The following is a 17,619-nucleotide window of genomic DNA, read 5'->3' on the forward strand; positions in this document are numbered from 1 at the left end:
TATCTGGATGACCCAAAACAATTTAAATTTATTTTGTCCACAACAGAACTCACCATCTTCCCATGCTAATGTGTTCTTTTTCCTTGTTAAGGAAGAATCCACCTCAAAAAAATTAACCAAAGGGAGACCTTGTTATCATCACACGTTTCACAGAAACAGATGAAATGACTAGAATATTACATTTTATGAGTTATGTCAAGACTACTGTGTCTTTTCCTAAAAAATAGACTGCATATATGCATTGAGGAAGAATAAGTTGTATTGCTTGAATGGAAGCTCAACGAGGACAGATATTTTTGTCTGTTTTGTTTACTGTTGTGTCTCCAGGTGCTTAGAGTAGTACCTGGCACATAGAAAGTCCTCAATAAATGAATTAATCTGCATATCCCTTGATTAAAGAGACTTTGTTTAGTAATTCTACTAGGGTATATGTATATGTATATGTATATGTATATGTATATGTATATGTATATCTACATCTATATCTATCTATATTCGTGTGTGTGTCTATAACCTATCCATATATTAGTGAGAAATGTGTCTTTTTCTATCTTAAATAAGGAAAAATGAAATTATATCTGCACTTCATTCAGATTTCTGCCCATTGGAAGTAAAGGAAAAGGACCAGTGGCAGGCGAGATAAAATACTTCCTCTATCACTTGGAAATTTCAATTGGCAGTTACTTCTTCCAGGGGCTCAGATGTCTGCTTATGGGCAAGATTCCTCCAAGGTTTACTTCCAGGGCCTGAATGATCAATGCTAGCTCTACTTCAAGAAGGTTGGAAGGACTGTGGGTAATATCTGGATCTTTTTTGTATTCAGTAGTAAATAAAGAACAAAGGTTTATTTCACCCACCCCATCTAATTAAGTTAATACACCCTGTTGATTTTAGGTCCTAAATATTTCACATATCTATATTTCCTTTATATTTCCTCTGCCACCAATTTTGCCTTGGTTTAGACCCTCATCATTTATTTTAGGACTATTTCAACAACTTTCTAATTGGGCTCCTGCCTTCATTCTTAACTCTCCTCCAAACTATCTTCAACACTGCTCCTTTAATGAATTATCTAAAATGCAAATCTTAACAAATTCCTCCCTGATTAAAAACATTTCAAGTACTCCACAGTACCTGCTGAATTCACTTCAAGCTATATAATACTCTTTATAACTTGTCTCTTCTCCAGCCTTATCTCCTACCATTGCCTGCATTCTATATCATGTTCTGAAATTCATTGTTTGCAATTCTCCTTTGATAAACATACCCCTTCTTCTGGGAGTTTCACTTGCCACCAACTCCATCCCAATATTACTGTAGGACTTTTCATGTTAGGTGACCCCTTGGCCACAGTTGACCAATCTAGGTCTATTGTAGCCCTTCCTCAGAAATTTGGATTCTAGACTGAGATTTCAGCCCACTTTGGCTGTTTTATTATGCTAAGTAGTGTACGTTTCAGAGCTGTTGGCAGCGGCCATTTTTATGCCATATGGTCTGGGAAAGAGGAAAAGGTGGTCTGCTATGAAAGATGAAGCATATATACAAAGAGATGCAGAGATGAGAAAGAGAGATCCAGACAACAACTGAGTCCCTAGCTCCAGGTTATTCCTTTAAGCTCATCTGCCTTATTCTTGGGTTCCATAAAACACTCATGCTAAATTTATTTTATTACTCAAGCTAGTTTGAGTTGAATTTCTCTTTCTTGAAAAAAAATACTGTTCTCCCATATCATGTTCTTTAACACTCATGTCTTTGTTTATTCTTTTCCCTTTAACTGGAAAACTGTACTTCCCCTCACAAACATTTTGCCTGAATAATTCCTATCTTTACAGAGAAAGTAGGACTCAGGCCCTCTACCTGTACCAGGAAGGTACCTGCCTTTCTACTCTACCCTTTCCTCATTACTTCTCAAGAAAAGGGAATACTGATACTATACGTCAGATGACATAACCATGATTGGATCAGACTTAATAGCAGGTGGGGTAATTGTCTGCAAATAAGTCCCATGCTCATGCACAGTTCTTCTTTTCCTATTCTTACCATATCTTTGTTGTGGATATTGTAAGACAGCCATAGCCTTCTTTCTTTCTTTCTTTCTTTCTTTCTTTCTTTCTTTCTTTCTTCTTTCTTTAAATTCAAGTTAGTTGACATACACTGTAGTATTGGTTTCAGGAGTAGAACCCAGTGATTCATCACTTACATGTAATACCCAGTGCTCATCCCAAGAAGTACCCTCCTTAATGCCCATCACCCGTTTATCCCTTCCCTCCCCCCCCACACACACCTCCACTCCAGCAACCCATAGTTGCTGTTCTCTGTATTTGAGTTTCTTATGGTTTGCCTCCCTGTTTTTATCTTATTTTTCCTTCCCTTCCCCCTATGTTCATCTGTTGTGTTTCTTAAATTCCACATATGAGTGAAATCATATATTTGTCTTTCTCTGACTGACTTATTTCATTTAGCATAGTAAATTCTAGTTCCATCCAAGTTATTGCAAATGGCAATATTTCATTCTTTTTGATCACCGAGAAATATTCTACTACATATATATGTGTATATATATATATATATATATATACACACACATATATATATATATATACATATATATATATATACATATATATGTGTATATATATACCACATCTTCTTTATCCATTCATCAGTCAGTGGGCATTTAGGCTCTTTCCATAATTTGCCTATTGTTGATAGCACGGCTATAAACTTTGGAGTGCATGTGCCCCTTAGAATGAGTATTTTTGTATACTTTGAATGAGTACCTAGTAGTGCAATTTTTAACTTTTTGAAGAACCTCTATACTGTTTTCCCGAGTGGCCGCTTCAGTTTGCAGAGACTACTTTATAGCAGGTCCAGCTGTGCACTTTCTCTCTCTCTCTCTCTCTCTCTCTCTCTCTCTCTCTCTCTCTGTCTCTCTCGCTCCTTCCTGGCATTAATTAATATTCCTGTGACTTGTGGCTGGCCAAAGAATACTAACATTTTGATTTGAACTTGGGAACAAGAGTGCCATTAGGGAACCTGACATAGGTTTTAAATGAGCCACATTTTATCCATGCTTTCCCATCACTCTACACCGGGAAATATTTTGTGCAGCCCCTTGTATTTAGTTATCACAGTTGCAACTCATATTAGGATGAAAAGAGATTCTGCCATAAAGTAGGACATCTTTTGGGGAACATAGACTGAAGAGACAGCTGCACTTCTGCTGAAGCTACATTAGAAAGCAGAGTCCCGGGGCGCCTGGGTGGCTCAGTGGATTAAGTGTCTGACTTCAGCTCAGATCATGATCTCATGGTTCGTAAATTGAAGCCCCACATCGGGCTCTGTGCTGACAGCTCAGAGCCTGGATCCTGCTTCATATTCTGTGTCTCCTTCTCTCTCTGTCCCTCCCCTGCTCACACTCTGTCTCTGTCTCTCAAAAGTAAATAAACATTGAAAAAAACTTAAAAAAAGAAAGCAGAGTCCCTCACAGATAAAGGAAAGTTCTCCTTATGGCTAGCTAGCAAAGGACCCTTTACATAGAAAAACATTTTTGTGCACATGCTTTTAGGCATTGATTGGAGAGGTAGTACCTTGCTCTCCTCACCTCCCATGACAACCTGTCTCTCACTTGGAGCTAAATAATGGTATATTTCTCCAAAACAAGTCACATCCTACCATGGTATGAAAAAATACTAGAAGAAATTTTGTGTTTCTATTTAGGTAACCAAAGCTTGGGAAATTCAAAAGCTGAGGGAAAACAATACTGACATAGATCCATGCTTGATAGTGCCAAGAACAGCAACTCAGAGCTAATAAATATTTGAGATTCCACAAGGATTTTAGAAAATAAATACGGAAGCTCACTTGGTTTCTTGACAGACAATTTCTCGGAGGATATTTTTAGTTAATAGTTATAGACAATGCACTATTAGCACAAATTGGCAGGCACATGGATAAAGTTTAAAGCAAGATTTTGGGTTTTTATCTGTTCACCCTCTGTTCTCATTCTCCAAGCAACAGGACTGGTAATAGTAAATGGGAATGCACTTTTGCTTAGGATTTTCACTGGTCAAGATTGTCATTGGTTATACATTTTGTGAGTATGGGACTGAAATTTGAGAAAAGGGAAACTCAAAGGAAACTTGGAGTTGTATCAATCCAGCTTCAAAAGTGTTAGAAAAGTTACAAGTCCAGTGAAATGGAGCCAAGTCTGTAGCTGCTGAAGGAAGCCAGACTCCAACCAGGCATCTGGATGACACCTCCTTTGGCTGAGATAAGGAAAAATTAAATATTGGGGAGAAGATAACTTGTGGCTTTAATTTATTTTGGAAATTAATTTCTACAAAGGAAGTAGTTTTTCATGTGGGATTCTATGTGAAAACTTTATCTTTGAGGAGTTTTATATTGTTCAAATGTAGAATATTATATTGCTGGGCTGGTGCTGCATTATCTGGGCTTTGCTACCATGTAGTACTCATTGATCCATGTTGGAAAACTGTAGATAAGCATAATTTGAGGTGGGAGATAAAATAATGGATAAAAATTTGGCCTGCTATGCAACTATGGTCCTGGGAGTATAAAATAAAAGAATGATGAATGTCAGGGAGATGGTGAACTCCCTGACAAAAGGAGAAGCAGAACTTCCCTGATATTCCATGGGTCTTCTCCCACAGGGGGCTATTACCATTCTGTTGACCACATCTTGGCTTAAGCCTAAAGGATTAAAAGAGAATCTAATGTAGAGGAATATAAGGGGAGAGGAGCTCCCATTCCTTTTCCTCACACCAGAAAAATCTCTAACAGATGGTTTCCACACTTTTTACTACTATTTTCTTCCCTCCTAAGCAGGAGGGAATGCCAAACTGATAGATCATATATCAATACACTGCCTGGGTCACATTTACTTGTGAGTTGAGGAATGGGGTCACTAGACTAAAGACCAGGCAACTAGGCATGGCCTTGTTGTCAGCTGCTCCTCCTTTCATTCTGCTGGGATTGTCAAAGTTTTTTCTCTTTATCTAAAGTTCTTGTGCCCTGTGTAATAAAATAATTGTAGTATTTTTATTCATGCTGAGTTGAGGAGGTAGCAGGCTATCTTAGGCCTCAAGCTTATGCCATGCACTTCCAATTAGGTTTACCAGAATTCTGTATTGGACATATTAGGCCCTGGCATGATTAATAATAACATGGTGCTCTGTTTACAAGTTTTTATTGTTCTTTCCTTGGTGATCAATTGAGGAATAAAAGTAAGGCAGAATTGGGGCAGTCTTGAGTATTCTAGCCAATACCAAAAAGCCTCTTCCCAATATATCTTTTATCTTTGTTGTAACAGGTACCTATGTAATTATCTATCCAGAAATTATCTCTAGGAATTCTGTTCCCCTTATCTTGTTCCTCCACTCCAACATCTACATGGTTGTAATAAAAGCTGTCATATTATTACAACATAATCATATCCCTTAACCATCATTGATTGGATGGGCGTGAGTGGTGAGCACATTATTTCAGGTGGCTCTTTTCCCTAGGGTAAGAAGGCAGCACCAGATGTCCATGTTCTTTTTATTAAAAGAGCAAAAACTTTCACTGGAGCCCCCTAAGCTGATTCCTCCTTATGATCATTGGTCAAAACTGGATGCATAGCCACTCTGTCTCTCAGGAAACCGGAAAAGTCAGTATCTTGCCTCAGCTAGTCACATTTAGCATTATGCTGGCAAGGAAAATGTGGGGCATGAATATTGGGGAACCAATTTACATGGTCTGCCACATTAATACATTCATGTATAGAATGTAATACAAAAAAAATACTAAATAGAAACCTAACTGCCTTATAAGGAAAACTATCCATATATTTTTTTAATTTTAATTTTTTTATGTTTATTTTTGAGAGAGAGAGATTGAGAACATGAGCAGGGGAGGGGGAGAGAGAGGGACATACAGGATTTAAAGCAGGCTTCAGGTTCTGAGCTGTCAGCACAGAGCCTGATGCAGGGCTGAAACTCATGATCTGTGAGATCATGACCTGAGCCGAAGTCAGATGCTCAACCAACTGAGCCACCCAGGCACCCCTAAAAAACTATCCATTTAATAAGGGGGAATTTTTTTTTGGCTGCATACCTTTTATGGGTTGGGGTAGGCAAGCTAATATGGAGAAGCTGGGGAAGAGAGAAATCTGTGCATAACAGAGGAGGAAGTGTTTGGAACTATGTAAGCAATCTGGGATGGAATGGGATAAGAGAAGAGATAGGAGAAAGTAGATGGTGGAAAGCCACATGGTTTGTGTTCTGAGCTTCGCCTATTACCTCCAAATCTTCAATAGAGTCTAGAACTCATGAGAAGATTGTTGTGAATAGATTTATTTGAAAGTTGGCGAAGGATTGAGCTCTATGTATAAATTGTGTTGGAGTAAAACACAGACAGCATGTGTAGATACAGGAGCAATAGGCCAGAGCCCGAGGAAAGCAAGAAGGTATAAGCCCCAACTGTGACAATAGAAATCATAAGGAGAGTCAATAGTTCATATATCATCGAATGATAGAGGCCAAAACCAATTATTTCAAGATCCCTGAGAAGTATGGCAGGCCAAGCCAACATCTGAGTTACATATATTTCTTGTCCTCACTAAGTGGTGAGCTCCTTTAGGACTAGAATAACACCATCAAAACCCTAGAGGAGAAAGCAGGAAAAGGACTAGAATAACAGTCATCAATGCATTCCAGCACTTAGCCAGATGCATGAAACATGATGGATAGTCTATAAATATTTCTTAAATTAAACTAACCTGCCCTGTATTTTAATTCTCAATATACCTACCTTAACTCCCCTAAGTAAATTGAAATCTCCATTAAGAGTGTGTCTGATTCATTTTTTACTAAATAAAATGCCTTTAACATGGTAGGTGCTTAAAGGGCCAATTTTCAGAACCCTGACTTAATGGAGAAGGATAAAGTCTTGGGTAATCTAAATCACATTTCTAGTGTGCTCTAGAATGTAGACTCTGATTTCTTGGCAGCTTGTTTTCCTTAGGCTGGTATGAAATTAAATTTTATTCCCAGGCAAATATTAATTGATGTTAGGGGAAGGTAGCATAGACACCTGCTGTGTGGCAGAGGGAAAAGAGATTTTTATTTGTCACCAATGATCCGTAAAATAGACAGTCAAACAGATAATCAAGAGTTGGAAGTATTAGAAGTGAGAAATTAGAAATTGTAGTTAATTTATCATAAGTGTAACTAGGTGTAGAAAAATACTGGAATGATAGGGATTATAACGTTGAGTATGAAAATCTTTATGAAGTGAAATTATGGGTGTTTTTTTCTTTTCTATCCTTATATGCAAATTGTAAACTGTACAATATGTTCATGAACACTTTTATATTTTAATATAATTTATTATCAAGTTGGCTAACATACAGTGTATACAGTATACTCTTGGCATAAACACTTTTAAAAATAAATTCAGTTTATTTTTTTCAATAAGAATAGAATTAACATTTATTAAATGCTTGTTATATGTCAAGCACTATACAAGGCACTTTAAAAATGTAACATTATTTAATCTTTTGTGGTACCTTATTCAGCCATTTTTTTTCTTTTTTCATTAAGTCTTTTATCTAATTCCAGTACAGTTAACATCCAGTGTTATATTAGTTTCAACTGTACAATATAGTGATTCAATGATTCTATATATTACTTAGTGTTCATCATGATAAGTGTACTCTTTAATCCCCATAACCTATTTCACCCATTCCCCTGTCCCACCTCCCCTCTGATAACCATCAGTTTGTTCTCTATAACTGTGAGTCTTTCTTAGTTTGTCTCTCTCTCTTTTTCTCCTGTGCTCATTTGTTTTGTTTGTAATTTTCACATATGAATGCAATCATATGATATTTGTCTTTGTCTGACTGACTTATTTTGCTTAGCATTATACTCTCTAGCTCCATCCATGTTGTTGCAAATGGTAAGATTTCATTCTTCATATTATTCAGCCAATTTTATGGATGATGTAATTGAATCCCAATAAATGTTTTTCCCCAGAATACAGCTGGAAAGTTCAATTATAAAGATTTAAACCCAGTATTTTTTTTTTTCTGGATGGTGTGGTAAAACACAAATTGCTGAGCCCCATCCCAGATTTCTGATTAAGTAGATTTAGGGTGGGACTGAGAGTTTTCAGGTTATGCTCACCCTACTGTTATGGGGATTGCACCATGAAAACCATTACTCTGGAGAATCAAGCATTGTGAAAGCCTTAAGTAATCTAGGCTTGAGCTTCCAAATCAGTGGACTAAGGCACAGTGATATGCCAGTAAAGAATGACAGGTATGTAGAAATGTATGTACCTGGTGTGTATTGAATCTCTTTTGCCCTTAGAATGGTTGGGGGGTACCTGGAATAACTGGTTTTCTTGGACCACAAACATCCTTGTTGTCTATTCCTTGTTTTTCTATAATGTAAAAGAGTTAGAAAGCACTAATATGGTCCAATCATTTATATGATGCCTGAATCTTTTTTTATACCTATAACAGATGGTTATATAGCTTTTGCTTAAATACTTCTAGAGGTGGGGAAACATTCACCCATTTTTTTAAATTCAGTTTCATTTTAGACTTCTCTAACCTAAATATTAGATTTTTTTTTTCTCTACACAAGCAGAAAGGTGGGGTAAGGGAGAGTAAAAGAGAAAATACCTGATTCATTAGGCAAAGTTTGATGTTTTGGAGATGTCTGCCATTTCCTTCTGTATCATTTTTTTAAATTTATTTATTTATTTTGAGAGAGACAGAGACAGTGCGAGTGGGGGAGGGGTAGAAGGAGATGGAGAGACAGAATCCCAAGCAGGCTCCACACTGTCAGCACAGAGCCCGATGCGGGGCTTAAACCCATGAACCATGAGATCATAACCTGAGCCAAACCAACAGTTGGACACTTTAACTGAGCCACTGAGGCCCCCACTTCTGTATCATTTTTTGCACTAAAACAACTTGCTCTCAAAATCTAGCAGCATAAAACAACTCATATTTATTATCTCATGGTTTCTGTAGGTCAGGAATCTAGACACAGCTTGATTGGGCCTACCACTTCAGGGTCTCTCAAAGGCAATTATCAAGATATTGGATAGACTAGTTATCTCAGGGCTCAACTTTGGAAAAATCTACTTCCCAGTTCACGTCGTTGTTGTTAGGATTCAACCATGGATTTTGGGTTGGAGGGGGTGCCTCAGTTCCTTGCTAGCCCTTGGCCAGAGACTGCTCTCATTTCATTAACACATGAGTCTCTTCAACTTAGACATATGTTTTATAAAAGGTGTATGCTAAGAAGTTGATAGAGTTGGCTAGCAAGACAGAAGTCACAATATTTTGTAACATAATCTTGGAAGAGACATCGCATAGCTTTAACCATATTCTATTCATCAGAAGCAAGTCACTTGACCAAGCCTACCCTCAAGTAGAGAGGATTTCACAAAGCATTGGATACCAGGAGGCAGGGGTTATTGGAAGTCCTTGTAGAAGTCTACCTACCACACAGATCCTTCTATATTCCTTCCTAGACAAGCTATCCTAACCACAGCCCCAACAAGGCAGCCTTTATCACCATGTTCCCTCATTTCCCTGAGTTGGACAATGACTTAGATTAGGGCAAACAGAGACCAGGTTACTTGCTTCAGGGAACTGAGCTTGGCAGGTCATTGTAGCAGAGATCTTTAGCTGCCAATTTTATCAATTTTCATATTGTTTCTTGATAGCAGAACTGAGATTTTTCTTCAGGGAAACAGTGTGCCTAGCTCTTTTTTTCTGCCCCCTTTGTAGCTTGGGGTGGCTATAAAACTTAGTTCTGGCCAGTAAAATGTAAGGAAAGACCTGATAAGCATTTCTGGGAATACTTTCCTTTCCTGATCAACAGCAGTTCCTTTTATACCTTTCCTCCTTTTTCCCACCATGATCATGGCTATGATAGCTGGAATTCAAGCAGCCGTCTTGCAACCATGTGAGGTAGAACCCTGAAATACTGGCTCTAACATCATTGAAGTAGTCTATTAACACCAATAACATCCTATATCTAGACTTATTTGTTTAATTCAATTTACTTAAACAAAAACAAGAACAATTCACCCAGTTGCCCTACCCCATCACCCCCCCACCTTTGGTATCCACTAAATCTGTTCTCTGTATCTTTAAGCTTTATTATTAATTTATTCACTTTTAGATTTCCACATATAAGAGAGATCATATGGTAATTGTCTTTCTCTGTCTTACTTATTTCACTTAGTATAATGCCCTCAAAGTGTTGTAGACTCTAAGTCTAAAGTTCTCTTTTGACCAGCAAAAGAGCTGACACAGGATTAAAATGAGAGATGGCTAATGTCCGGGAAAAAGACAAGAACCCTGAATAAGGGTCTTTGCCCTGTATTTATTCAGATCAGAAGGCTTGCAAACGTGATGGGTGTGTACAAAGAGACAAAGAAACAAGGCACATTAACTTGTGGATGTGAGGGGGAAAGGGTTATTTTGAAGATATACAGTGTTTGGGTTTTGGGTCAATATAAAACAAAATCCAGGCGCCGGGCAGATGGGTAGATGGTTGTTAACAGCAGACAGGAGGTGAAATACCTGTTTATCTTTGCTAGCATAGGGGATGAGACAGATAGGGGCATTAACCTCAGGGTTAATAAGGCACGTTTTCTTTTTTTAACCATCTCACTCTGGGCTGCTTTGCCTGCAGCGCATCGGTCCAAATTCCAATTCACCAATTTACCTAACCTGGCCCTATTCTCCTATATTCTCCTATAGCATTCTTCTATAGTACTAAATTTGTAGTGCTTTCACCGTGAATAACTAGTCTTGTTATTCCTATGTATTGGGCGCCCTTGTGCCATTTCTATTTCAGGCCTTTGCCACTCTCTCTCTATTTTGGGGGGCTCAGCACCCCCTCTCTATTTTGGGGTGCCTTTGCACCACCTTTTTCCTGGCACCTTTGTTGCTCTTATGCTTGGGGTGTCTTTGCACTCCCCTATTCTTGGAGTGCCAATCTGGTTTACCCAAACTTGGGTGTGAGCATTTTATTGACTTTGTATTTCTTTGTGCCTTGTTAACCCATTGGTGTAAGACCGGGGGATTCCTAAGCTTATCCCCCACATCAAAGTCCACCTATGTTGTACTAAATGGCAAGATTTAATTATTTTTATGGCTGAATAATATTCCAGTGTATGTATGTATGTGTGTGTATCACAGTTTCTTTACCCATTCATCCATTGTTAGACTTATTATACGAAAAAAAAAAAACTTATTTGTTTAAGTTACTATAGTTGTTTCTGTTTATTGTTGCTGAAAGCATACGTATCTTCTGCAGTCATACAGACTGGAGGGCTGAAACTTTCATGTTTGAATAGTCCTCGTTGGTTGTGGTAAATTCATGATTGGTTCTGATAAATGAGAAGAGGACACTTGTTTGCAAGAATAGGATTGTTGAACAGATGTTTCAAAAAAAAAAAAAAGATAAGATATCATGCAGTCCAAGAGACTGAGTGATAACAAAAGATAGAAAGGGTTTCCAGTCCCTTGAGACATGACTGAGTTCCTCTAACTAGGTTCCACAATATTGTCTACCATATCATTACAATAACATCCTTTTTACTTGTGTTAATTTCTGTAACTGGCAACCAAATATGCCTTGTGTGAACACTTGAGTTCATAATAAAAGAAAAAAGGCAGGAGACTGAAACATTGCAATTAGTCCAATGTACTAAATTTCCCATTGGATTTTATAGCTCTAGAGCCATCTTTGACTGGAGTTTATCAAAAAGGTGTATCACTACAAGCTTGTCAAAGATGGCATACTTTATCCCCTGCACCTAAATCTCACTTGCCCCAGTCACTACAAATAGACTCAATAGGCAACTTTTTAGCCCCCATAGAATACCTGGTTCCTTAATGTGCATCTGTAGATCTCAGTTTGTGCCCTGATCTGTAGGGGTGTCACTTTTCTTGTTTACCACTCATAATCTGATTGTCACACAAAAGTCATACAAATTCTGGGAGAATACCTTCACTGGCTCACACCTTATATAAATAATAGGGCTATGTCCTTAGACCTCTTCCTCTCCCGGGGCCTCTCTAAATCCATGTGATTCTCTCACAGTCCACTGGGCCAAGAATAAGATCAGAAGAACTGAACTAAGAAAGGATAGAGCAAAGAAGTAACATGTAACACAGTGGAGAAGCAGCATGAACTTTAGAGTCTGACAGACTCGAATCCAGGCTCAGCCATTTCTTAGCTGAGTGATTCTAAATAATTGGCTCATATATTTGAGCCTCAGATTCCTCAGCTGTAATATAGGAATAATAATACCTAGTGAGGTAATAATAGTTAGGATTAAAACTAGCAAAGTTGAGGCTTGATTTAAAATTGCAGAAAAATAGGAGGACCCTGGGCTTCCCAGGTCCCTCAAATTCAGCTTTATTGAGGTAAGATTACTTTGAACACCCAGAAAATTAAAATGCAGAGTGGCAGGAGGATCTCTGCAGTTGGAAGGAAACAGATTTACTTGTGTGAGGTGTGTGAATGCAAGTTGGGGAAGAGAAAACAGCAGAGCAACAGAGTGGGAGGAACCCTTTCCATGGAGAGATAAAAGGGAGAGAAATAAAGAGGGGTTGAGATGATGGGGCATCGAGTTATCACAAGAGGAAACCCTCACTGGACCATGGACTGGGGGGCAGGAAGTACTGAATGTCCCAGTTCTTTTATGCAAACAACTTCTGGAGCTCAAACTCGCAGGTTTGGAACTGCACAACTTTCTCTGGAGGAGAGCTGTGAGCTTGCTCCTGGAAAGGAGGGAGCTGTCTCCAAAGTGCCTAGCATGCTATAGTGATCTCTGGGGTGCACTGGGAAGGAACATTCCCATTTCTGGAGTAGTTTTGGAAGATGGTTTATTGCTTTCACAAGGACAAAACACCCTGCAGGTGCCAGCCAAAATCCTTTCATCAGCAGGTTGGAGAGGCTCTACTCTGGAGCAGGGCAGCAGAGCTGCACTGTGCCATGTCCTTTAAGCCTTTTGTTTTTGAATCCCAGCTGAGCACCAAGAAGACACAGTTGAGGCACAGGGCGAGCTACTGCCTTTGCAATTCTATGAACACTGCCTGAACAGTGGAGATAGAGATCCCTGGTCTGGCGATGAGAAATTGGGGTGACTCCATTTTCCTCCCAATACCAACACTGTGAAACTTCAGAGAACAACACAGCAGCCCCCCATGGAGGCAGGACCTGATTACGCAAAACCCCGCCTCTCATGCCAGGGATCTCTATCTCCACTGTTCAGGCAGTGTTCATAGAATTGCAAGGGCAGTAGCTCGCCCTGTGCCTCAACTGTGTCTTCTTGGTGCTCAGCTGGGATTCAAAAACAAAAGGCTTAAAGGACCTGGCACAGTGCAGCTCTGCTGCCCTGCTCCAGAGTAGAGCCTCTCCAACCTGCTGATGAAAGGATTTTGGCTGGCACCTGCTAGTTTATTGCAGCAATACTGAATATGACCAAAAGCAGCTGGCTTTCCTTGAGACCAGCACAGCCACCACCCCCCAGGCACCAACAGACAGCTCTTTTTTTCCTCCCTATTCTTTTTTTTTTTTTTTTTTTTTTGCTTTTGGAATCAGGCTTATAGTTTCTGATATGTTTTTTGTCATATAATTTTACTTTTTTTATTCTTTTTGGTCAGGTTTTTTTTTAATATATGAAATTTATTGTCAAATTGGTTTCCATATAACACCCAGTGCTCATCCCAACAGGTGCCCTCCTCAATACCCATCACCACCCTCCCCTCCCTCCCACCCCCCATCAGCCCTCAGTTTGTTTTCAGTTTTTAAGAGTCTCTTATGCTTTGGTCAGTTTTTTTTATTCTTTTCTTTTTCCTTCCTTTCTCCTTTCTTCTAAATTTTTTCTTCTTCTGTTTCTTTCTCTTTCCTTGGAATCCCTTATAGTTTTTTTTTTCTGTTTGGTTTTCTTTTATCCCCTTTCCTTTTTCTCTTTTTATGGGATCAAGCTTCCCCCCCCTCCCACCCTTTTCTCCCCAAGACAACCTCAACAAACAAATCAAAGCACACCTACTTAAAGGTCTAAACACTCCACCACTGAAAGAAAGGAGGGGGTCTGCAGAGTATTGACCATTGGGAAAGACCAGCCAAAACACAACAGTGGAGTGCACACAGCATACACCAGAACCACTTTATGAAGTGCCAGGCCCTAGATAATATATGACCTTATTTTAATATACTAGTACTCTCAAGTGCAGGACAGATAAGCTGTTAAAACATGCAAAGACAGAAACTTAGCCAAAATGTCAAGACACAAGAATTCTCCCCAAAAGAAAGGTCGAAAAGAAATCACAGCCAGATACATGCTCAAAACACAAATAAACAATATATCTGAACAAGAATTAAGAATAACAGTCATAAGACTACTAGCTGGGCTTCATAAAAGTATAGAGAACACCAAAGAAGACCTTGCTGCACAGATCAAAAACCAAAGAACTAGTCAGGATGACATAAAAAATTCGCTAACTGAGATGCAAAATAAGCTAGATACAGTGACAGTGAGTGAAGAAGCAGAGGAGAGAATAGGTAAAATAGAAGATAATATTGGGGGCGCCTGGGTGGTTCAGTCAGTTGAACGTCTGACTTCGGCTCAGGTCATGATCTCACAGTTAGTGGGTTCGAGCCCCGCATCGAGCTCTGTGCTGACTGCTCAGAGCCTGGAGCCTGCTTTGGATTCTGTCTCCTTCTCTCTCTGCCCCTCCCCACTTGTGCTCTCTCTGTCTCTCAAAAATAAATAAATGAAAACAAATAGAAAAAAAGATAAAATTATCAAAATTAATTAAGCTGGAAAAAGGAGGACAAGGAAGTTACTAGATCATGAGGGGAGACTTAGAGAACACAGTGATTCCATGAAATGAAACAATATCCATATTATAGGAGTCCCAGAAGAAAAATAGCAAGAAAAAGTGGCAGAAGGTTAACTTGAACAAATTATAGCTGAAAACTTCCCTGATCTGGGGAAGGAAACAGGCATCCAAGTTCAAGAAGCACAGAGAACTCCCTTCAAAATCAACAAAAACCAGTCAAAACCAAACATATCATAGTGAAACTTGAAAAATACAAAGACAGAGAATTCTGAAAGCAGCTAGGGACAAAAGGTCCTTACACTATAAGGGTAGACATATAAGATTAGTAGCAGATGCATCCACTGAAAGTTGGCAGGACAGAGAGAGTGGCAAGAAATAGTCAATGTGCTGAATAAGAAAAGTATGCAGCCAAGACTTCTTTATCCAGCAAGGCTGTGATTCAGAATAGAAGGAGAAATAAAGACTTTCCAAGCAAAAAAAAAAAAAAAAAAAAAAAACTAAAGAAGTTCATGACCACTAAAGCAGCTCTGCAAAAATTCTAAAGGGAACTCTCTGAGTGGATAAAAAAAAAAGAGCAGCAAAGACTACAAAGGACCAGAGAACAACAGAAAAAAGAATCTATAGAAAAGACAATGGCACTAAATTCATATATTTCAATAATCACTCTTGAATATACATGGACCAAATGTCCCAATCAAAAAACATAGGGTATCAGAATGGATTAAAAAAAAAAAAAAGATCCATCTATATGATGCCTGCAAGATACTCATTTCAGACCATGGGACACCTGCAGATTGAAGGTGAGGGATGGAGAATCATCTATCATTCTAATGGATGTCAAAAGAAAGCCAGGGGAGCCATACGTATATCAGTCATACTAGATTTTAAAACACAGACTGTAACAAGAGATGAAGAAGGGCATTACAGCATAATTAAGGGGTTTATCCATAAAGAAGAGCTAACAATTGCAAATATTTATGCCCCCAACTTGAGCCCAAATTTATAAATCAATTAATCATGACTATAAACAAGCTCATTAATAATACCATTATAGTAGACTTTATTACTCCACTTAGAGCACTGGACAAATCATGTAAGCAGAAAATCAAGGAAACAATAGCTTTAAATGACACACTGGACCAGATGGACTTAACAGACATATTCAAAACAGTCCATCCTAAAGCAGCAGAATACACATTCTTCTTGAGGGCATGTGGAAAATTCTACATAATAGACCACATATTGGGACACAAATCAGCCCTCAACAGGTACAATATTTGGATCATACCATGTATATTTTCAGATAAAAATACATATTTCAGTTGAAACTTAAAATCAATGACAAGAAAAAATTTGGAAAGCCCTCAAATACATCGAGGTTAAAGAACATCCTACTAAAGAATGCATGGATTAACCAGGAAATTAAAGAAGAAATTATAAAATACATGGAAGCCAATGAAAATGAAAACACAACAGCCCAAACACTTTGGGATGTTGCAAAGGCAGCCATAAGAGGAAAATACATTGCAATTCAGGCCTATGTAAATAAGCAAGAAAGGTCTCAAATACAAAACCCAACCTTACACTGAAAGGAGCTAGAAAACAAGCAGCAAATAAATCCCAAAGTCAGCAGAAGAAGGAAAATAATATAGAGCAGAAATAAATGATATATAATAATAATAATAATAACAAATTAGAACTGATCAATGAAACTAAGAGCTGGTTTAATTGAAAGAATAAACAAAATTGATAACCCCCTAGCCAGACTTCTCAAAAAGAAAACAGAGAGGACCCAAATAGATAAAATCACGAATGAAAGAGGTGAGATCACAACCAACATCACAGAAACACAAACAATAAGAGAATACTATGAAAAAATTATATGCCAACAAACTGGACAATCGGGAAGAAATTGACTAATTCTTAGACACTCACACACTACCAAAACTCAAACAGGAAGAAATAGAAAATTTGAAAAGCCCATAACCAGCAAAGAAACTGAATATGTTATCAAAAATCTCCCAAGAACTAAGAGTCCTGGGCCAGATAGCTTCCCAGGGGAATTCTACGATTTAATTTTTTTTTAATGTTTATTTTTGAGAGAGAGAGAGAGAGTCAGAGATAGAGGAAAACAGAGAATCGAAAGCAGGCTCCAGGCTCTGAGCTGTCAACACAGAGCCTCATGTGCGTCTCCAACTCATGAACCGTGAGATCACGACCTGAGCTGAAGTCGGACGCTTAACCGATTGAGCCACCCAGGTGATCCAATTCTACCAGACATTTCAAGAAGAGTTAATACCTATTCTTCTCAAACTGTTCCCCCCCCAAAAAAAATAGAAATTTAAGGAAAGCTTCTGAACCCATTCTATGGAGCTAGCATTAGCTTGATTCCAAAATCATACAAAGACCCCACTAAAAAGGACAATTACAGGCCAATATCCCTGATGGGCCTGGGTGAAAAAGTTCCCAACAAAATACTAGCAAATCAAGTTCAACAGTACATCAAAAGAATTATTCACCACAATCAAGTGGGATTTATTCCTGAACTGCAAGGCTGATTCAATATTCACAAATCAATCAACATGATACACCACATTAATAAAAGAAAGGATAAGAAACATATGATACTCTCAATAAATGCAGAAAAATATTTGAAAAAAATACAGCATCCTTTCTTGATAAAAACCCTCAAGAAGGTAAGGATAGAAGGAGCATACCTCGACATCATAAAAGCC

The sequence above is a fragment of the Panthera pardus genome, unplaced genomic scaffold, assembly GCF_024362965.1.
Source record: "Panthera pardus isolate Hobbes unplaced genomic scaffold, ASM2436296v1 HiC_scaffold_27, whole genome shotgun sequence".
In the NCBI taxonomy this organism is placed as follows: domain Eukaryota; kingdom Metazoa; phylum Chordata; class Mammalia; order Carnivora; family Felidae; genus Panthera; species Panthera pardus.